General features: G+C 39.2%; 2 pseudogenes; one reads left to right on the top strand and one right to left on the bottom strand.

Moving 5' to 3' along the window:
• The first annotated feature begins 3,330 nt into the window (after window positions 1–3,330).
• Window positions 3,331–6,778, top strand: LOC140938662 (type I iodothyronine deiodinase-like; annotated as a pseudogene).
• A 7,309-nt stretch (window positions 6,779–14,087) lies between these two features.
• Window positions 14,088–17,473, bottom strand: LOC140937196 (type I iodothyronine deiodinase-like; annotated as a pseudogene).
• Between the last annotated feature and the right edge of the window lie 6,252 nt (window positions 17,474–23,725).

Genomic DNA, 23,725 nt, shown 5'->3' with positions numbered 1-23,725 from the left:
ACGAAAAAGTAGGGAGAGAAAAAAGAAAAAAGGACCAGATGTATCAACTTCGCTATTTGCTTTTAGCCTGCTGCTCTCCTCTCAATTGATGTTTTTTTTTTGTTGTTGTTGTTGTTTTTGTTTTGTAGTTTTTCTTTCTTTTGTCACTTTTAACTTGTATTTAATTTGTTGTTTGTTAAAATAAAAAATAAAAAAAGGAAAAAAAAAAAAAAACTGAAAACATTAATAAGATATTCCTGTTACCTTTTATTAACTCTAAAAAAACACCATGGCCAAACGGCAAACTTAGAAGTCAAACACGTTCGTCAAGTATCCTGTGTTTTGAATGCTCCCGCTGCTGTGGAATTTGTGGATGACAGTACATGAAAAACATAAAGCAAGGATCTCGGAAATGTAAATTGACTTCTGTTGAAGTTTTCTTTTTTCCCAAGAACTGCTAGAGATTGAAATCAGCTCCTCCCCGATATACCTCGCATTTTGTGCCTATTTTTAACTAGCTTAGTTAAATGTTTTTATTTTCATTCTACTTATTGTTGCATGTAATTTTGACTTTTGTATGTTGTTAGTGGTTGGTGTGTCGCCTAACTGAATTTTACTAACCTAATCAAGATGATGATGACGATGACACGCAAGAAGACTGGGCTACCTGTGGTCGCCTGCCCCGTTCCGCAGTGTCGGGCATCTGATAGAACCAGCTAACACTGACAAATGGACCCGATCTGTTTTGTCTGATCCTTTAAGCAAAGTTTATCGCGAAAATGATATGACAGATTTGTTTTGAGATGCCGTGTCTGCATCCCAAAGGAACAAAGAATCATTATTTAAAAAGAACTACAAAAAAAAAAAAAAAAAGAAAAGAAATCGTTTTGTTACTAGAGCATTTACTTAACTCAAAATGCTTTCAATACCAACTCAATTTTGAAAGCTCTCGCTCAAGAAACACTTTTTTTGCAACAAAATTTTGTATGGTGAACAGATTGACTACGTGATTTGTTTTAAGTAGAGTATCTATTCCAGCCATTGTTTTTCCTATATTTAGTACAAACAAACACTACTGAAAGGCTGTTTGATCAGCAAAACAAAAAAAAAGCCTGCAAGTTTTCTGAAACCCCCGCCGGGGGACTTCAGTCACCCGGGGTGTTACTCCCTTAATCATATTTGCCTTATAGGTATGTGTTGGCCCAAAGGGTATGGTTTTTGCGCCGTTTTCGTCTGAAAACGGGTACAGCCTTTGCCTATTTTGGTCTGAACTTGTGTACAGTTTTCGAGGGAATATTGGAGTGTAGTAAAACGTATTTTTCGTTTCAATTCCAAATGAATAAGAAAGAAAGAGTAATATGCGCCGAGAATTCGAAATGGATTTTCAGAAATCTTATTGTCGGTGAATCTAATTAATGATAACATAATTTCGGTCTACGACAGGTCTGAAAAAGGGTATGGATTTTAGAGGCTAGGTTTAAAAACGGGTTTGGAAAAAGACATTTTGTGGTGAGAAAAAGGGTCAGGATTTGGAGAACCGGGCAGCACACCCCCACACTAATTTCTAGGAATAAACCCCCCTCCCCCCGGTGGGTCATTTTTTCACACTCTACCAAGGTACCTTATCAGAAGCTATATGGTTACAAACAAAGAGAGGATAACATATTCTGCCTTAAAACAACAGTTCTGTTGTTAGTTTGCATTGTGTAAGACCACAGGAGCCGGAAATTTTTATTCTGTTTTTTTTTTTTTCCACGAACATAAATTTCGTTCTTTAAACAACATCGCAAGCTATTTCTCTTTTTGCTTGGCTGTTTTTGAATTTCGCTCAAGTCTTAAACACGTTTTATCGACAGAACATGTTCGAAACATGTTGTTAATGTTATGTAACGTGTTCAACGCGATAACGTGTGGCTGAAGAATTCGGTTGCCTTGTGTTGGTTGATATAGTGTTGCTTTTCCAGTTGAGGAGGAAAGTCCTGAGAAAAGGTGTTTAAAGCTTTAAAAAGTAAGCAAAGGGCTTAGCTTCCACAAAACAATGAAACATGTGACTCCCCCTACCACAACATTTTTCAGTGGTATTCATAGAGTAGTTTCATCAAATCAGTGTTAAGTCAGTTTAGATGACATTGTCAGTTCAGGCTTGAACAGGATTTCCGAGATTAAACTGTTCTCAGAAATCTGTCACTTTTGGGCCGGTTTTCGTGCGTTAACTGCTGTGAGTTGTTATTTGTTGCTTTCTTTCTCGGTTGCTTTGTTTTTTATTTATTCCATGACACGTCATCACAGCAGTTGTTTACAGACCTTTGCATTCCTTTCTTTAAATGGTAATTTAAACATATATCTTAACAGCAGAAAATATCACCAGAACCCATTGCCCACTTCTGTATACTGGCAACTGCAGCTCAGGTTCGCTAATCATTATATTACTTAGTTTAGTCGTTTCCCGAAGACATTGATACGTGTTTTAAAGTTATCTTAATTGCATTCAACAGGCTGCGGTGACCGAAACCGCAAAACGTTAATAGCTATGCCTTCAATTACTTAACTATCAGTGGTCACTCCTTTTCGATTAGCGGTTTTTTTCACAGCTTTGTTTCAATTGTCATCAACTGCAGATTCGACAAGTACCCAAAATTCCTAACGTACTTCAAGGTGTTTGACCTTATTGCTTTATCTCTCTTAGTCGTGAGGATATCAAAAGTCCTTGTGAGTTGAAAAATATGTTTATACATAAATGGCGGAAGAGCTGCTCGACAGTTATCTCGAGCTATCACTTTCTGCAGAGGGATCATACCTCATGTTCTTATCTGGTCTATCTGCAGCGGAGATCTCAGGTGCCTGTGTGGAGAGTAAGACGTCTTCAGACATAGATAAACGCAGTTGTGCGCCGGGAGAATAAATGCTGGCTTGTTTAGTAACATGACCTGACAATAACACTTGATTTATAGTCCTCAGGAGTATTTTTTTTCTGTGTGGAGAGAATTACTGATTAATGTATATCAGGAGCCAGTAGTAGTCTCTGAAAATAAACGGAATGAAAGAGAATGTGTCTAATTGACACACTTTTAAAAGAATGTATAGAGGGCTAACCATTAACTGAAAAAACCATTAACATACGCCTATAACCAGAACCTGTGGTGGTTGCCTTAGGGCCTTGCATGATTGATTCTTTATTGAAACTAGGAAGAGGTGACCTAGATCTTTTCACGCCAGTAGCGATCAAGGAGTCGTTTGTTAGTTTCCTTGTTAGCGGTGTTTATAAATTTAAGGGCGCGTATAAACCTGAGAAAGAAAAAAGCGAAACAAGATGATTCCGTGACACGCACAAAGACAGAACTGTCCGACTCAACAAGTGATTTTGAAATATCCAAAGTATGTTTATAGTCCAATTATTCCACAGGTTATCAATTTTTGTGATGACGTACAATTAGGCCAGTCATTTGTAACGAGCTAATCTATCGGATAGTGCTTTTGTTTGCGTACTCAAGCCTGTAAAGCTGCCGGATCAGTTTTGCCAGCTACTAGCTATTGTAGCTACAATGCGTCTTTTGGCCGAGCTGCTTCAAAGCGTCATTGTGGGCTTAACAGTCGTAAAATGCACAGTTCTCGTTGGCCTTTTGAGAATCGCCTCTTCACTTCCTTTCCTGAAGGAAAGACTCCAAGAGTTCGAGGAACAGCATCTTCTAGTCCCTTACCAAAACTTCTGGGACGATTACGGTGGGAAACAAATGCTTGCAGCTGTTTTAAAAATTTTTCTCGGGGATTTAAAAAAGACCGCTGTACTCGGTTCGTCCGCCCCAAACTGCAAGTTAGTCACCACAGACGAAAAACCTTGTAAGCTACTGGATTTCGCACGAGGAACTCGGCCGCTCATTGTTAACTTTGGCAGTCGCAGCTGACCACCTTTCTTGATTAATTTCCTGAACAACTTCACCAACGTTGTTCAGGGATTTCAAGATGTGGCAGACTTTGTTATTGTCTACATCTGCGAAGCACATCCTACAGATGAATGGCGGTGGAATGTAAGTTTTGTTTGTTTGTTTGTTTGTTTCTTCAGTTTATTAAGTAAGAATTCTTTAACGCAGTTTCCGTAGCGGCCTTTTTCAAGGAGTAAAACAATGATGGAAATATTTGCATGAGATAACAATGAAAAATAATTTCCCAAAGGAAAATGGTTTAGCCCCCTTGCTTACCGTGGCCGCGTGGCCGCGTGGCCGCTGCGAAAACATTCTATAATCTGTCCTTTGAATGGTACTTATATTTAACACGTTATTTTGCTTTAGTGGCCTTTAGTTCCCAAATCTGTTCTTAAGCATTAAAGACGCAATTTCAGCAAGAAAAAATCCTTAAATCTTAAGGATAAATATGGTTAACTGACACTTAAAAGTCGTGAAATTCCAGTCCTTCACCTATAAATAAAATTACAACGGAAATAGAGAAGTTATGAGAAGTACTAAGAACAGTGAATTATACCTTAAAATATACTTTAATTCTGGAGGATCCATGACCAACTATGGTCATTGCTAAATGAATTTTAAAAAAGGGCAATTCTTTGGTGTTTTCGTTTCTCTTTAGCCCTTGGGGGTCAATGCGTCATCTTTGGGATCATATACGGCAATCTCTTTGTTCTGCGGTTTCTCTGATGTTCATCCGCTGATCAAGGAACTTGCCGATTTTGAATGCAAAATTTGATAAAAAAATTTCTTTCACATTAATTTTCACGAAAAAATTCTTTTAATACCATTAGAATTGAAATTACCTCTGAACGACAAAATGATTAATTACAAACAAAAGAGACAGATTAACTTCACTTCAATTAAAGAATCTCCGTACTGGCTGAACAACTTTCCGAAACACCATCCGTGTTATGTATCCGTCTTCTCAGTCCTATTTATTTGCTTTCTTTTCTAATTGTTTTCTTATTTATGTTTGGCTCAATTTCTTTTGTTGCCTGTATTTTTCGATCAACTGACCAGCTGACCGCGGAATTGGCTAAATAGGCCATTTTACAGTTATGGGTGAAAGCGAGGGTGAGGGTGACCTTGTTTTGATACAAACCTTAATTCTTTGCTTTGTTATGGAAATTGTTCTTGAAAAATACTAGTTGGCATAAGAGTAACTTGATTTACATAATAAAGCAGGAAGGTTTGTATCAAAACAAGGTCACCCTCAGCCTCGCTTCCATCCATAACTGTAAAATGGCCTATTGTGTGGCATTTGTGACATTTCTACTATTTTCATATATTTTCCTTTCTGACCTTTTTTACAGAACAACGTTGAGATCTTGCAGCACAGAACTTTACAAGAGCGTTGTCAGGCAGCTGAAATGTTAAAAAAAACCAGTGGATGCTCGACTCCAATCTTGGTTGATACTATGGATAACGAAGCCACTGAAGCGTATGGTGCCTACCCGGAGAGACTCTTCATTATACAAGATAGAAAAATCGTGTACGAGGGAGGAACAGGGCCGTATAACTATAAGTTATGGGAGGTAAAAAAATGGCTAGAGGTGTATAAAGCTAGTCGATAGACCGGTGTGACACAGGCGATGAAGAGTTGTTACCTTGCCCTCTGAACAGTGTACGGTACAAAATAGTTTCTATGTATCCGTCAATTCTGAACCTTAATATTATAAGAATTTTTTAACACTGACATCGACATTCACATGGAAGGAGTATTTAACTATATATGAAAAGTAATGTACGTGCAGAGATATTTACTTTCAATTTTCCTGAACCTGCAACGACATTTAGCCTAATGAAGGAAACTGACAGATAAAACATGATAAACAAAAGAAAGAGCGAGCGGTCTATTTCCAAAATTCGTTCAAAATATGGCTGACGTGATTATCTTCATTTTTATAAACAGGATAAATATTCAAATGTTCGAGGTATATCCCATACGTAGACAAAAAAAAATCTTTATTTGTGGCAATTTATGACCACAGACAATGCTCATTAAAACGCTCCGACTAAGCCACTTCTATCAGGGACACCCAACGATAATATAGACTAATAGTTCAATACCACTTAAACATAGCATTTTCATCTGTTCGGATTTCCCAGCTAAAAGTCTAGTGATCCGAAAATTATAGAGATCAAAACTTTTCTTTTTGAAAACTTCAGCCAGAAAAAAAGGCTCCCTGAAAATTCTAGGTGACCTTTTCAGGGTAAGAATCCCGTTAACAATGGGCAATTATACCTTTTTGCTGTTTTTTTAGATGTTCGAAAATGCCAGGAGAGGCAGGCAAGCAAGAAATTTTGCAACAAATGTTCCGAAAATTCTAGATCTCAAATCGTCTACCGAACAGGTATTTTCCGAAAATTGACGTTTGGTGCCCCTGTTCATAATTTTATGACCCAGAGAAAGATTTATTCCAATTCACTTCTCCCTGCGGCTTATCAAATGAAATGTCAGTTGCTTTTCCTGAAAGCCTCCTTGACCTTTAACGTGGTGATTTCTCCTGCTCAAGTTCTCTTCACATATTTTTTCCTGTCTAAAGAAGTTGGCATATCCTGAATGACGGTTTGAGAATAAAACCCACTCGCGGGACTCTCAAGCCCGAGAATGGACTGTCGACCGACTTGAGGGAGTGTGAACTGGATTTACGATGGTGAAGTCACAAGAAGGCTAAAATTGTTTTCTTTTTAATCAATGATAATATTTACCAGAACTGAAGATCTGTCTAACTTAGGATCAACTGTAATTAAAATAGCACGTATGTTATTGTTAGTTCCAAGCATATATCACGTATATCATGGACGTATTTAGAATCCAAATAAAATGATACCTGAAAGATTGTGCCGGTTTTCGTTTGTCTAATTTATCATTTTTCGAATTACTTCTTCCTTTTACCAAAGAACAGTGTATTATGTGTAAAGAAAAAGAGAAATGGAAAAGGATTGACGAGAATCGTGGCCATTTATTAATTAATGCTGGAAAACTGAACTGCAGATGATCCTTCACTCGCCGCGGTTCAGCTGGAAAAAGGTATAGCCTAGTTTACGAAATGCAAATGTCTTTTTTTTCATTTCATATGATGAATGAGAAAGTAAAGATACGGGAACCTTGGCATACTGTGGCACAACCCTTATCACTAGAGGAAGAGCGTTTCATTTCTTTTATTAAACAGACGGTTGTTGTATCGACAAAGGGCACTCTGTTATTTTTCCTGGCATTTTTGGAGACCTTTCTAGATAAATGGTAATATATCTATATATTGTCCACGGTTAAGAGAAAAATGTGGTTAACCCCTCTGTTCAAAGTGGATTGAATTCTTTTAGGCTTATTATTTAATAAATACATTTTCTAAGTAAAGAGGGCTTAAATCGTCAACTTTGAAGAGCTCAGTCTTGGCTCCTAGCTATTGCCAAGATAGAGTTGTTTATTAGAGAAATGTCGAAAGTAGGCTTTGATTGTGTGATCACATAAAAAAAGAAGCAATGGCCTTCAAACTCTCGCCTTGCGGTGTCTATTTTTCAGAACGCTGGAAATTTTATCTTAGCGCACGGTTTCCTCAGTTTTAATGAGCGACACTCGGTCCAGAGATCCAACCTCTTACCCATTTATAAACCAATCTTTGAGAGAAAAGGTACGTACCCCTTTCGTATGCCCTCAATTGACAAATGGTAGCCGTCTTTTGGATCACTGAACTAGGAAGCTTTGTAGCCCTTTTTTACGGTCGAAATGACTGATTTCCCTACTCTTTGATATTCCTTGACTATAGTGAAATCCTATCCTTTCATATAATTGAAGCCCGAAGAACGCACGGGGCGGAGCCTTTCCTCATAGGCCATTATAGGGAGTACCTCACCTCGGGGGATTGATGGTTGCACAATTTAAGTTTTAACTGAAAAGGAGATATGATCTATCAAATGTTTTCAAGGAACAGCCGCGGCCGGAGGCACAGAAATACTCAGCTAATGCTGATTATTTCTGTACTACAGACACTGTTGACATGTCTATGAAGCTTGAAATAACTATCCCGCCTGCAACCCGTCATCCGTCGCCGGTTCTTGTTGTTGTTGTTGTTTTAAAGTTTTTTCCAATACATTTATTATTACTATTATTATTATTATTATTATTATTATTATTATTATTATTATTATTTATTAACTTATTATTGTCAATTAAATTATTGTCAGTGACAGATGGTAATTTTAAAGTTCCACAAACAGGTCTCTGAACAGAATATCCCCTAACTTTTTTAAATGGGATTATTTGGGAGCAGCCATTATTTACGTAGGCGACTTGTCTATCTCAGCACGTTCCAAATATCATCGCAGTCGGAATCAGTTTCAATGCTGTCATCCAGAGAATGAAGCTGTAACCTCAACTGTTGTGTTAACTGTTATTTTAAGTCTCAGTTCAAACAGATTAACGTCTAATCCGGCAATTGCGCTTATTGCATACAAAGCATTTTTCTCGTTTCATGGAGGCTGACGGTTTCCGTGTCTCTCACTGATGCTTAAGGGAAGTTCACGGAAAATGGAACTTCAGTAGGCCATTCTACCTACCTTTTGACAATTCGTTTACTCGACGAGCATGGATACATTTGTCAAAATTGAGATTGGACACGTGAAAACTGAGAAGTTTCGAATTTCGAATTCCATACATGGTAGAGAAGAGACTCTTGAATAGTTCAAAAATGTACAAGCACACCCCTAATGCGTCTTAATTTTCTAAATGGATTTCCTCAGTTAGCACGTACATCGGGGGTTGAAGCGGAATCATGAATTGTCAAAACTTGCAAGAAATATGAATCTTTGTACTTAGGCTCAGTAATCATGAATAACGAGACTCTGAGAAAAGCTCAACAAAATAGACGTATGCCGGGAATTAATTGCGTTCGATCCAGGGAATGCAGGATATGGCGTTTCCGACTGTCCGATTTTCAAATTTTTGTGCAGGGGAGCCTGCTCCGGAATGCATTCGGGGCTGACAGTCCGCTTGTTTCTCCAGTGACACTGCTGCTTAATGTTCAGTTACAAAAAACTCCCCACCTGGACAAAACGAATGATGATACCGAGAAACAGTGGTCCAAAATCTACATAATTCTGGTTGAAAACAGAAGTTTGGACACCAAAGAAACTATACAAAACGAGACTACGTAGCCAATGAGAAAATTGATTCATTCAATGAATAGGTGATCAAAAGTCTTCGTGAATCATGAATCTGGAAGAAAATTCTTGTAGGAATCATAAATCATTGACGTAAAAACGACAGGAATCATGAATATCCGATGATTCAAATGATTTCGCTTCTGACCCCCTAACGTGCAATTTTGGCAAGTTGACATGAGACTTAAAGAAAATCGCTGTAAGAAGTTGCGTATCGTTCAATCTACGCAAGTCAGATCACGAGTAAGTTTATTGCGGCCAATTAAGCACTTCCTCAGAAGTGACTTAAAAATAATGCTCTCCAACCATACAACGTCTGTTTTCGCCTCACCTGCGGGAAAAATATAAAGGTCGAGCTAAAAGGAAGCCGTGAAGCCTGATCGCTTGATTGGAGTCTCTACCCCTAGGACCTTGATTAGCGCTGATGGAAAGAGAAACCTCTGCCAAGCGCACCTTTTAGCGTCAGTTTGAAGGCGAACCTGTATGAAAAATTCGCCCGGCCGTAAAGTGGTTAACGGTCAAGAAAGGCTCGGGCAGAGACCCACCACATCGTTCTAATTCTTTTGAACCATATCCAACCCTTTAATCGTAGTATTAACTTTACTTTTCTAGATCTTCTTCGTTTTTCATAATCGGAGCTGGCACGCGCAAGAAGTGACTAAGCTCCTAAATGAGTAGAAGAGTAAAAATCGCCTCCGGTGTCCTTCGTTAATTGGCCACAAACCCACATTTTGACTTAAATATTGGACTGACTAACCTAGCATTTTCTGACCTAGGTACAAGACTGGAACACAAGCAAACACTGAGTTTAACATATAACATACTTTATGTGAAAATATAAATTTGCGTGCTAGGAAACCACTTCATTAAAGGCGAAGTTACCGTTGGTCGAGGTCGACAGGGAACGAAATCACTTGTGATCACGCGATTAACCTGCTGGGTTTTAATCTTACTTAGGGTTGATCACGCGATCATGCCCATGACCCTTCATACAATGTCTGCGGTCTTCCTTGCGAACCTCGTTTCTAATAAGCTCAACAGGAAGAAGAAATACCCTGAGAACGAGGCTGCTATTTCGACCGTGCAGTGTGAGTGTGCTTCGAGCCTGGTGGATCTACCATAAACTTCAAGTGCCGTTTGAGTATGCGGTAGTTGTTGGTCAAACATTCAGGAGTTGCATTGATAACAAGACTCAGAACTGCAGCTGCATTAGAAGTCATACTCAGCTAGTGCTGTAAGTTAAGTGTGATGGCGTGAAATCCACTGATCTATAAGCAAGATTAGTAGGATACCTCGCCTTGCATGAATGGCCGGCCACAACTTCAGCTTCAAATCTACAAGAGGATTACTCTTCTAGAATAGAAGAGAGCCAGAAAAAAAATGAACATGAATGGCTCTGGCTTATTACACTGTTAGTTACTGGGAAAGATTGACACATACTTTCAGCTAATTTACCAGTAAACTGGAGTCATTGTAATTGCAGAATTTGATTTCTGTTCTTTGTCACAACAATGCAAAGAAAAACCTACTAAAACTACACGAGTGAGTCAAATAAAGATTTTCTTGAAGTCCACAGATCGAGAGATGACAGTCGGGGGAAGTTGACGCTTCACGAAATACTGTACCAAAGGATTAGAAGGATCTTGTACTCTTACGCACTAAACGTCTTCACTGTAGGTTGGAAATTTGCTTCTACCAATCAGAAATACTTTACAGACCTGGTAGTGACGCGTCATCAGTATGGAATTTTCGCGCTTCTTCCTCAGACGTTATTTCGTAGGAAAACCAGTGGTGGCGTCGATAAATGTCGCGTGATTTTGTGGAAGCTACCCACATTGCTTTTCGTAAAGAGCCGGGAAACGTAGACATGTGTGTGTGGTGATTAATGATAAACTTTTGACGAATGTGCTGTGTTATATCCTGTGGCTGCGACAGTAACTTTTGCTGTCAAGTAAATGAGCTAAACAACGTACTATCTCATTTTATATCTTAAGACAAGAGTCATCTAACACAGAAACGTTAACATTACATCCACTGAAAAACTTGTTTTATGCGTAAAATCATAGGTACAGATCTCTGCTCCATTAGAGCGTGCTCAACAAACTTGTCCTGCATTTCAAATCTATAGTGTCACATTGATTTAACGATAAGGTCAAGTGGAGTCAGAAACGCTATGATTGATATTACTAACACAAACCTCTTAAAGTCTTTAATACCAGTAACTGAAACCGCGTAACAAATTATCAGAAAAATGCGTATCTCTTGGTCGATATAGTTTAAAATGCCTGAGGGATTAAAAAAGATTAAAGTTTCACTTCGCAAGCACAACCATTCCCTTGTTAACTGGGTGCAAATCCCAGAGACCATGAACCAGCGTTGTTCGCTTCACTGGGGGCATCATTGTTTGTCGATTATTCGTAGAAACGAAGTTGAGCTAGAAAACAAGGAATATGCCGGGTAAAGCGGAATACTTACGCTAAACATTGGGTTCTTCAGTTTCAGCAGTTTAACTGACTACGACAAGGTGGTCTCAAACTCTCCTCGATTAACAATCAAAGCTTAGTGCGCATTTTGGGTAAGTCTTTAAAATTTCGGAAGTCGCGCACCTTTGATGTCAGTGCCAATTCACCGACATACTGCTAATAGATCATTGCTCGATACTTTGATCCATTAACATTAATCTTGGTCAGAAGCTAAGTACCGTTAAGCACAAAGGCAGACAAGCCGAAACAGTAGATTATGAATGGGGAACAAAATGCAAGAATCTATACACTTCAAATTTTTTTTAAGGCGCACTTCTCGAGGGATAAAACCGTGTACTGCTTTAGGCAGCAGCGGTTTAGACTACGAGTAGTCCCCCATTTTTCCTCAGGGATAGTAGAGCGTGCGAAACGCGAGGGCGCGTGAAAATCACCCCACGCGAGAAAAGGTAACACGCGGCGGGGACCCTACCGCGTGTCGCCTTTTCTCGCGTGGGGTGATTTTCACGCGCGCTCGCGTTTCGCACGCTCTACTATCTCTGAGGAAAAATGGGGGACTACTCGTAGTCTACAGCGGTTAGAAACTTGACCCAATTCAGACCAAAAGGGATTAAATCCCAGCCTGGGACCAAACTCCGCAGTGACCCGTTGTGAGGGAGAAAGGCGAAAAAAACATCGGCTAGAGAGAGTCGGTACCACTCGGCAGGCTTCTCTCACCGACACGAAAAGCTGTCCAGTACAGACAGCAAGTCAGTAATATATGAACACCTATCCGATATGTGACTATCCACTTTGGAAATCGGCGCAAAAACAGAAATTGCGCTGAAATCACCATGTTAATGTGTGAATAGAAGCCCTAACAAACTCTAAACCCTTTGAGTGTGAGGACAGCTTTACAAACCAACACAGTAATTTCTTGCTGTATCGTCGACGACAGAATGGTGTGAAACAGCCACACCTCAATCCCTGAAAAATAGTCGAAATAGCTGTGGTAACCAAACTCTTGCAGGAAAGAAAAGCACTGATCATGACAGCTGTTAATAGGGAGTTTAGGAAACTACGACGACAGCAGAAAAAGCTTCACTGAAAAAATGCCTTCGCGTTCTTTCAAACTTTATTTGTTTATCGCGTTCATTTAGCCTCGGTCATTTTGTGAAAAGTGGTGAATTTCCCTAGAGCTGAATTCTTAAGACTGTTTCCAAGTTTTAAAATGGAAAAGAAAATTCTTTTTTGTTTGTTAACGCGGTCCATATAAAACAACACAATAGGAAGTTTCACGTCGTGGTCGTGCTGTGGACGTCAAAAAATGCACCAAAAAGAATGGTGCACGTGCAGAGTTGTTCTTTTGTTTATTAAGGTCTAGCCTGTTTCAGGCTTCAAGATGGTGGGGAAAACGGATCGAGAAAATGTGCAAAGAGCCGCAAGAGGCCTGGGGCCGTTTTTCGCTTGTCCACACTAACTGAGAGCCTGGAACAGGCTAATTAAGGTCCTATCCACAGGTATCCGGATATTTTTTAAAGCAGATTGTTTTTCTCTGTTTTCGAAAAAATACGCGTCCGCACGTTGCGTTTTTTAATCCATCGTTTTTTACCCCGGCCGAGTCCACACAAAAAACGCAATGGTCACTGAAAACGGTACCATCTTTGATAAGAGCAAGCGCATATAGTTGTATCCAACACCGTGACGTAATTGTGTTTTCATAAGAGACATTTGGCTCTACGTTTTCGGCAAACGTGCCACGTGACCAAGTTTTTCCTTTGCTTGTCTTTAACAATTCTTTACTTCAACAAAAAAAATAGATAGTCTCACGTTATTGTCATTTATAAGAATCGTTTTGAGACTTTTTAATTTAGTCTGCTCATCTTTTATTTTGAGAAATTTTCAACTTGACACTGCCTTTTGCCGTAAACGTGAATCTAAATCTCTCATCCAAACGAGTACAGTAAAAAGGCGCTTTCAAAAATCTTCATGCACTCTGGAGAGCGCTAGCTTTTGAAAAGTTGGGTTTTCGGTGACCGTATTTTCACCGGACACGTGTTAACACGATACGATCATGGGCCAAACCGAAGAAAAAAAATCTCCGTTTTGAAAGAAAAACGAGTCCAACTGGACGGGACCACAACCTGTTGCTTTTTTGCCGTTCTTGGTACCGTGGTCGCCATGGTTACTCAAGCTCTGGCTAATATATTGTAATCGTCAATCATAACTGTAAACATTTAACAACGACGGGGCTACGTAAGATGAATTGGAAGAAATAAGAACGTAGCTTTCTCGCCTTTCTCGCGTGGGGTGATTTTCACGCGCGTTCGCGTCTCGCACGCTCTACTATCCCTGAGGAAAAATGTGGACTACTCGTAGTCTAAAGATCGTCGGGATGGAGCACCTTCCCTCACGGGCGCGGTCATCTTGGTTCCGAATGTATCGAGTCTAGTCTGGGGATGAGTATCAATTAATAGTGAGGCGGGGGATAGTTTTGTAGGAGGGGAGAAAAGTGAATCCGATCAGACAATTTGTGCCATTTTCAGCTTTATTCATCCAGCCATTACATTTCCTCCTGCCGATTTGTTAGGACTGTGTACTCTTCAAGCCAAAGAAATCCTAAAAGAGGCTTTGTATCTTCAGCTGTCATTGTTACACAGCAACAGTCGGTTAAAGGGCTGTTATGACATTGGACAATCAAAATTACATTCTGGATTAAGCTTACGATTCTGCCAGAAAAATTCCTACACTATTTTGCTATCTGGTACTCGATTATTCATATAATATATAACTATTTAAAAAATATGTCTCTTGGTTTGCAATAAATACAATAGACTGAAAAAATCTGGCTTTCTGTGAATGAATACTAATAAATATATCCGCAATACTTCAATGGATTTTATACTGGACAGCTTCTTTTGATTTGCCTTCTTCTTTGTTTATGTTCTACTTTTCATTTTTCCACTTTTCAAGCCATCTTCTCACTTCTGTTAGGTCATAATGATATGGGCCCATTCCTCCTTCGTAAACTATTTTCCCTTCTTGTACAATAAACAGTCTCTCTGGCAAAGCGCCGTAGGCTTTATCAGCTTCATCTTCCATTGTATCGACCATGATGGGTGCAGGGCATCCACTGGATTTCAAAATTTCTGCTGCTTGACATCTCTCTTTTAAACATTTGTGCTGTGCAATTTCAACGTTATTCTGCATCAAAAACAAAGATAAATTAAGACAACATTAGATGGTTTCTACCGACGAAAACATGTTTTTTTCCTTTAATTTTGTAACAAAGAACGTGTCGTCATTCTGAACAACCTGATTATGCATGAGAAAAACAGTTTAAATTGAAAGTACGTTTAACTTTTTCTCCTTAAACGCGGTCGTCACGTTGCCATGGTAGAAAAAAAATTTCTGGATCTCAACGAACCATGGTCCTGCAAATATGGCAGAAAAAGCAAAGAAATTGACATGTTTGACTTTTTGTACTTGATTGCACTCAGGAACAAAACGGTAGCCCACGATTTTTTTCCATCGTTCGACAATACAAATGGCCGTCTCTGTCATGAAAGATTGTTAAGATCCAGAAATTTTGCCACCATGATAACGTGACGTCACACTTCTCCTAATCAAGGCTCAATTTATCAGTCGCAGAGGTTCAGTTCAAACAAGGGCAACTCTTTTTGGACACGTCATTCAAGTCAGTACATTATTGATATTAGGGCCTAAAATCTCTTGAAAACTGAAGAAGTCTAATGTAAGGTAAGAATGCATGGGTATCATGGAGAGTGTAAGTCGTGGGTGTGGAAAGAAACTCTCCTTAACCCTTTCACTGCCAGAGTGTTTGATGGAGTTCTGTAAGGTGACTCTAACTTTTGATTCTGCAGACAAAATCCTATGATTAATTATATGTCGCCTTAGACCATAATTAGTAACAATAATAACAAACAGTAAAAATGTAATGCTATTGGTTGCCAACTAATCATTAATTATTAAGAATAAAGTAACACTGATTAATAACTACCCACACGCACGAACCTATCACGATTTTTGCTCACGACCCACGACCATTAGTCAAACTCAAAATAACCCACGGCTGTTATTCATTCTCGAAAAACATACTTAATCACGCAATATCCATGAGTGCCTAAAAGCATATCGCCCTCCGACGCAGACGTAATCCCCCGGTTAGTAACTTCTGCGAGGAAGCGTTGATAATTACAGCTTCCCACGCAGACGTTCTTAGGGCTTCGTTCGCAAGAAGGGAACGCTCGGCGGCCCCATGCAAGCTGTATTAGCTTTAATTTTAACCATGTTTAAATAAAAGTTGTTGTTGTTGTTGTTGTTATCAGAGCTCGTACTAATATCCTGGTACGGGTGGGGAACCAGGAAAAAAGATTTTGGCGCTGTTTCGCAGACGTACTTAACCAGTTTAGTTCCCTCTGCGACGCAGGCTACAACATACAGTGTCTATAGTAGCTTCTAGTGGATATAAGTAAATTTTTTTAATACCTATCCGAAGGTTACAAGAAGACTTCTCCCGCACTCGACAAAAAAGCTGGAAAATTTCCGATCAAGTAGACGTACTGATTATATTTTAGGTACTTTAAAGTCAGACCTTTTTACCAAAATGTAAGTAACTTTACTGAGTTTAGTTTCAGACGTCTAATGATTGCTTTACGAAACTGTTCGTTAACTTGCAATTCTTTTCAAAACTGATGCTTTAATTGACAAGCTATGAAATGTAAGCAAAACTTAGCAGGGTAACACATACGAATCTTCGTGATAACATACAGAGAGTTTCATAATCACCTGTGAGCACGATTTCATCAGTCCATGAGGAGAGGTCATTGATATATTTAAACCCTTCATGCACATTAATATTACGGACATGACAGCAAGGGAAATCGACCAATATTGGGCACTTCATTTTCTACCGTCCGTTCTTACAAAATAAACAAGTCCTTCAGATGGTTCTTGGCTTTTTGCCGCCAGATGGTTACGCAAAACGGCGACGGCTCATCTCTTTCACGATAGCACGCAGTCGGCAACGCCGAGTCAGTCTGTGGTAACAATTTCGCCAAGCAATAACATGCTCAAAAATGTACAGTTGTGCTAATAGTAATTTTTTTAACTCCGTTGTAAAATGTTTGAAGAACGATCTCAGCCACTCAGTCACTAAGTACCGGGGAGTAATAAAAAAAATCATTTTGACGATGTTTAAGTTATTACCTATTATTACGCTAGACAAGATAAAGAAGAAACCACTGTTACTTACATTCCAACTCCATCCATCCGAAGGGTGTGCCTCACGAATATAGATGACAAGGAAGTCTGCTACATCCCCGAAGTCCTGAACAACTTTGGTAAAGTCGTTCTGAAGACGGATGAAAAACGGAGGTCAGGTACAGCTGCCGAAGTTAAGAACCAGAGGTCTATTTCCTTTCATGAAGTCGAGCACTCTGCACTTCTGTCCCTCCGTGGAAACTAGCTTGCAGTTCGGGGCCGCCAAACCAACTCGAGCCGTCTTTTTCAGATCGCTTAGTTCTATGTTCAAGGTCGTGGTTAACATATCCCAGCTACACCAGGAAGGCCAGAAATTTTCATAAGGCACAAGAAAGTACCTTTCGTTGTATTTCTTGATCATGTCTTGGAGAAAGGGCAGCGATGAAGCGATCCGTATTAGACCAATAGTTAAGACGGTGCGGATCACGATAAATGGCTGTATAACAGCGCGCGGCAGGTAAGACAGCATGGCCGCTGCAATAGTGTTGAAGGGCTGTAGAGATCAATTGATGACGCAGTATCAAATCTAAACAAAGGCACGAGTCGACTAATAAAACCGTTTAACCTGCTCGAGTTTATATAGGTGCGCCAAAGCCTTCCTTCAGCCAATATTTGGTTATTAACATTCTTTGGATAGTTAAGACGTAAGATGTGAAAGGACCTGTAAAAATACGTAAAGATTCAAAATAACATAATTTGATAATATATCGTGATAAACCGTGCAGTCACGAAAGCTTGGGTTTCGCGGTTGATTATTATACTTAGATATTTCGCCTCTTGAGTCGAGAGGCTTCGGAAAGCTGTTATTCAATGTTGAGCTGTTTTGAAAAGTGGTCAGGAATTAAAGCCAAAACCGCACGAGTACATGTTATGGGGTACAATATGATTAATAATCGAAACATTGGAAATCAAAAGATGCGTGCGAATCGCAGATCATTAATCAATTCATGAGAGGGATTATTCAGAGCTGGTTTAAAAGGTAGACCTTTTCTGACTCTTTGATCTGAACTTTTGCGTGCAGCACACGACAGAGCGAGAATTTTAATAGCTTTACGCACGGAAATAGAGAATCGGACATGATGAAACGCTCTGGCGCAAAAAGGCAGGAAGACAGAACAGAGCATAACTTTTTTGGTAGGGCTCGCCCATGTTTGTAAATTGGAAGCTAATAAAACTAAAATTAACACCCTCCCACACGTTAAAGTCACCCTAACAAGAACACCTTATTCTTTTTTTTTCCGGATATTTATGAGGGACAATTTGATGTTCATATGGAAGCTAAAGTCTTCCGCATCATGGATTGGTGTACGTGTGGGCCATAAGGAATGCGACCGAAAAAAAAAAAATACTGACTTAGGTCTGTTTATTAAATAATCGAAGTAGCCTTAACTGTGTAAAGAAAATTCTTCAATTGTACTTAACATATTTGTATCAAAAAACGCGGCTTTTTCAAAGCAAATGTCCAGTTTTTTAGTCCTTAATACAACAATCAAAGAACAAGCACAACCGTCTCAAATCGGTATTTAGACCTTTAGAAATAATCCTAAACTGAGCAAAAGTGGCAAAGACACCGTTACAAACTTTGCGCTATTGGCGAGCTTAAGATGTCACTAAACCTCCTATACTGACACAGTCTGGCGAACAGTAAGGTCATTTGGAAAGGAATTTGTTGTGCTCTTTTAAAAGCCACATGTAAAAGGCGAATATACATTTGAAAAGTTGGTGATTTATCAGCATCCCATGAAAGTGTCATGTCAAGGAAACTAAGCTACCCTCTACTTCGCCGACACTGAGCAGTTTGGTTATCGTTTTCCACTCACAACCCCAATGACATGCCTGGCTCTTTAATCTGCAAAGCTCTTGACATGCATTTCTTTTCTCAACATAGAAGGGCTGTTTACTAATGTACAAAAAAAATAAAATTAAAAAAATAACATTTCTCTGCCTAGGCACATTTTGTAAGTTTATGTGCTTAAGTCTGATCACTTTAAATAAACAAGTTGATTTGTTTGTTTCAATACTTAGGACCTACAGCAACGACTAATCGCCACATATTTAATGCCCGTTCGTGTCTTTATTTCAATGATCTTGCACGAACACACGTGCGAAAACCACAAAAAAAGATGTAGTCCAATACAGTTTTCCAATACTTAACACTGTGCCTGCACGATATTGTTTCCTGAGCTTACTTGAATGCTCTTTGCCTTTTTGACATTACAATATTGCTTGCTCAACGGCTTACATGTTGCTCTAGGGTGGATTTCCACTGTCGCGTAATTCAGTTTTACGCCCATAAATAAAATTGAGGCAATGTATAAAAGGTCGCGCGTAACGTAAACGTTGAACCTCGCTCAAATTAAAGGTAACGCGCGACCTTTCATACATTACCTATATTATACGTACTTACGCACGTAAATTACGCGTGCATGTACGTAAAAATTACGTAACAGTGGAAATTTATCTTTAAAGAACATACTTTCCCCCCTGCACAGCCAGAGGTAGGACTAATAACGGCTCCTTTTGCTGCCAGGGGCCGGACGAGAATAACTAACTTGGTTCAGATATATACAGAGCTACCTTCAAGCACTGACGTGCAAAAATGTATTGGTACTTCCACAATCAATACATGAGAAGAAGTGTTGTTTGAAGAGAACGCTTCCTTCCTCTCTCAAAACCTGCCATAATCAGCACTTTTCAATGCATAGCTATTTAAAACTGTCATTTTGTAAAGAAAAATTCCTGATAGAGCAAATAGCATTATGCAAAGCAAGAGTTTTCCACTCAAGACTCTAACAGAACTACATTATGTTACACCTTTTAAAACGTAAAGATTCTTCAGGACATCAACACAAAAATGTCAGTTCTTTAAACCCTGCTAGCAGAAGTTTCAGCTAGTTCCTTTCGGTAAGATTTATCGCATGTACGATATGTACCGCCGGAACCGTTCGCGTCGCCGACATTCGCGTAGGTTGGCTTGTTTTAATTTTCCCGGTTTTCTCGCAGACGTAAACAAGCCAACCTACGCGACTTTCAGCGATGCGAACGACTCCGGCTGTCTGCTAACAGGATAGTTCTATAAAAAGCAGGGCTGGAATTCAAGAGAAGAAATTTGAGAACAAAGATGCCCACAACAATAACCACCATTTTCGTCAAACGTCGCGTGGGCAAAACTTTCAAAGTGACCGCCGAACAAATCACGAACATCTAACTGAAAACCTCCGTAAGTGTACGAACAATTAGTTTAATTTATCTCGTGTAAACCTTCCACTGCTACCCAGATCTGAGCTCTTGAATAATGTCAAAATTTAGTGACCATATTGCGATGGGCGTTGGTTGTTGCTGTGTATGTATTGTCGATGATGTCATAGTACTTTGGACTGTGAACACGTGAATACAACCACTACAGCAACAACGACTTTAAAACGGAATCGCGGGTTGACCCAACAACGCTTCCAGATGTTCCTGAGTGCATCGGGTTGTTGAAAAGAGATATATGTCTATTTGCGCATTATTTTCTCACCTTTCTTATAAATGGAATTAAAAACGTAAACTTCAAACAGTGAATTTGTCAAGAGCGACGGTGGAAGTTCCACTAGAAACAAGTCACTTCTTCTAATTTCTTACACCGATAAAGTCGAAAAGTGTAAAAAAAAAAAAAAAATGCATAGAAAAGTCATCAAAAGTGTGTGGAAACTTCAGACTGATTCTTTTTCCTAGAAACTCTTAAAATAGGACAAAGGTAGCGTTTATGTTAACACTTCTTTCACAAAATTTGTTCATGAAGAACTCCATTGATCTTCGAGCCATATTTCTCGGTGCAATACATTTTTTTCCACACTTAAAGGAGCTGTGTCATTAAATTTATTACTCAAACGGTTGGATCTGCCATCAAATTGAGTGAAACATAAAAAAACAAACCGCTCAAAACATCAAAAAATGTAAATAACACAGTGAATACGAAATGGAGTCATGGACAAACTTGAAGAAGATTGAAACGGATTGCAATTGTGGTGTTTGGAAACTTGTTAGCATCAGAGTTTTTCATAGTTTAATTTTTTGTTGTTGTTTGTAATCTTTGATATGGTTTGATACAGTTTTGATACAGTGCTTGGGGGACATATTTGCTTGACACGAGGCTGTGGTTTTGTTATTCACAAGCAATTTCTCAAGTTCCACAGCGAACAAGGACGCGTAGTCGGCATAGTTAACTTGGAAATGAACTATAGACAGCCGTGACACATCCCTTTTAAGCATGCGTGCTTTTCAAGTAGTTTGTTTTTTCACTGTTTTCGTCATGGTACTTGAGACTTTGGCGTAGCGTCAACTTCAGTACCATAAATGAGTAACTAGTAACCTTACAATATCAAGTATAGTTAATTCCCGATTTATATTGAAGACCCATTGAAGTTTTAATTGAACAAATAACGATTATTTCGAAAATAATGATTCGTGTCGGTCACAGAGTACTACTCCGCCAAATTGTATTGTATGCCGCCACTTCAGATTGTATAAAAACACGTGCTTGGCAATTCTCAAATAACGCAAGCAAAAACTTCTGGAATTCTGAACAAAGCAGTAAAAAACTACTGACGAAACAGTGGAAAGACGTTATGATTTCAATGGTTCATGTCATAACAACCCGAAAGCTGCCATCCATGAACGTACAGAGGCGAAGAGAAATTTCACTGTGTTCAAATACATTTTGGCTTTAGAATAAGGCAACTTCGCTGTCATCACTTCAGATTGGATTTCTGGTATGCTTTCTACGTTACGATACTGTTCCGCGGTGTAGCCGATAGCAGGGAACAAGTGTTACAATATACTTAACGATATGTTTTGTTTATAAGCTAAACAAACGGTGGGTATACTAGCCCATACTTGCTTCACAAATAAGTTTGTAAAACATTGTACGGCTCTTAAAAATGATACGATAAGATAATAATCCCAAATTGCTCTTTAATCCACATAAATGACGAAGTTTAACGTGACTAAGCACGGACGGTGCACAAAAAAACCACATACAATATGATCTGTTTCTTTAAAAGATCGCTTTCAAGTGAATGAAGCAGTATTTATCACATAAATCAAGGAAAAAACAAAAGGAAATAAGCGAAAAATAAGAATGTAAATACTTAAGGAGATAATAAAATGAAATTTCGTGGTAATTATGTAACATTTCTGAATGTTTGTAAATAAGAGAGCATTTTCATGTTGTGGGTCTGTATAACAAACCTAAAGGGCGCTCTCTGATTGGTCAATTAACCACTTACTAATATAGCCATTGGAGCACACTTATAAATAGAGAGCTTCAATAACATGCCTAAATGCTACCAAAAGTGGTTTTACTCGTATAGAGACTATTTTCCCAAAAATTTTGGTGTAAAAGCACTGCCCAAGAATGCAAAACTTAATTTCTAAACTACTAAGACACTTAGTAACACAAATGTGGTAATGTCAAGCTATATTAAAAGGGAAAAAGCATCACTTCCGCTTGACGTGTTTCGCTCAAAAACGTGTTTGCCTCAGTTCCCTAATAGCTGAAGAACAGAACATGCCAATTTATTCGGAAATACAAATTCTGGCTTTGCTTTGTGGTTGACCTCTATGAATTAACCACACGGATTAAAAGCGAAAGAATTCCTTCAAATCTACTTTTACAGAGAAAGTGATTAACGGCGCTCGTTCGATGTTGAAATCACGTAACGCATGATTTCGGTCCAAATTGCACTCCATTCGGTTCAATTACGATTATAAGTACATTACTAATTATGAATAATCCAACATAAGCTTTATAAAAGAACCTTGTCTTTCCGGAACTCGAAATGTCTTCCGAGACTATTTGACTTCCTTTTGTGCTACTATAACATAATCCAGAGCATATTTTACATCAATCATGACAAAAGGCTTCGTTAGAAATAAACGACTAGGCTTTTTTAGCAACAGAACGGGAACGTCAGTTGACGACTGCGCGCACAAATCAAACAACTGGCTTGACCAACATTCTCGTCCCCAGAGCCACTCGGCTTAATTTGTCACGAGCCAGTGGCTGAGCCCCTCGTTTCAAGACCACGTGACCAAGAAACGACGGGCTCTGGGGACGAGAATGATGGCAGAGCGGCAATTTTGGCATTGAAAGTCGAGTTTAGTCCTTTCCGCGCGCTTTCTCGTCATCAAATGACGTTTCCGTTCTTTTGCTAACTAGGGAGCTTTAGGCTACACCAACGAGAACGGCCAAAAAACAATAGGTTTGATTAGCAAAACAACAACTTTGCACGTGGATCACACTTTTTTGTACATTTCTTTGCCGTCACTGCACGACTACGACGTGAAAATGCCTAATTTCACGATTTCTGAAGAACGTAAACAAGCGAAGACGAATTTTCCCTTCCCTTTCTAAACTTGAGTCCTGTCCCCAAGAAATCAACTCCAGGGAAATTCGCTTACATTTCAAATTTTTTCAGGGAATTGGAATAAACGCGGCAAAGTTTGGAAAAACGCGAATTCATTTTATAAGTGACTTTTTCGCTGCCGTCGCCGTGGTCGATGCTAAAGCTCCCTAGTAGCAAGTTTACGCAACAGGACGGCAGAAACTGAGAAGAGGACGGCAAAACGCTTGTGTGTGACAAACGTGACAGACCTATTACTCGCGTGTTATGTCGTGATCCTCACTTAACATTAATGTTTTCTGGTCTTAGCAAAAACGTCTGTTTAAAGGAAAGTGAAGTTTGGCGTAAAGTTGTTTCAAACAAAATTATTGTCTCGCTTGTCACACATTCATGGTTTTCCGTCTTCTTTCCTCTCCCGTCCTGTTGGCGACAGAAGAGGCATCTAGTATGGTGCGTATAGTGTAGATATACTCCTCCGAAGGCCACCCATCGGTCA

Source organism: Porites lutea, chromosome 5 (genome assembly GCF_958299795.1).
Source record: "Porites lutea chromosome 5, jaPorLute2.1, whole genome shotgun sequence".
Classification (NCBI taxonomy): domain Eukaryota; kingdom Metazoa; phylum Cnidaria; class Anthozoa; order Scleractinia; family Poritidae; genus Porites; species Porites lutea.
The sequence above is the reverse complement of the archived record's forward strand: the minus strand, read 5'-3'. Positions and strand labels throughout refer to the sequence as shown.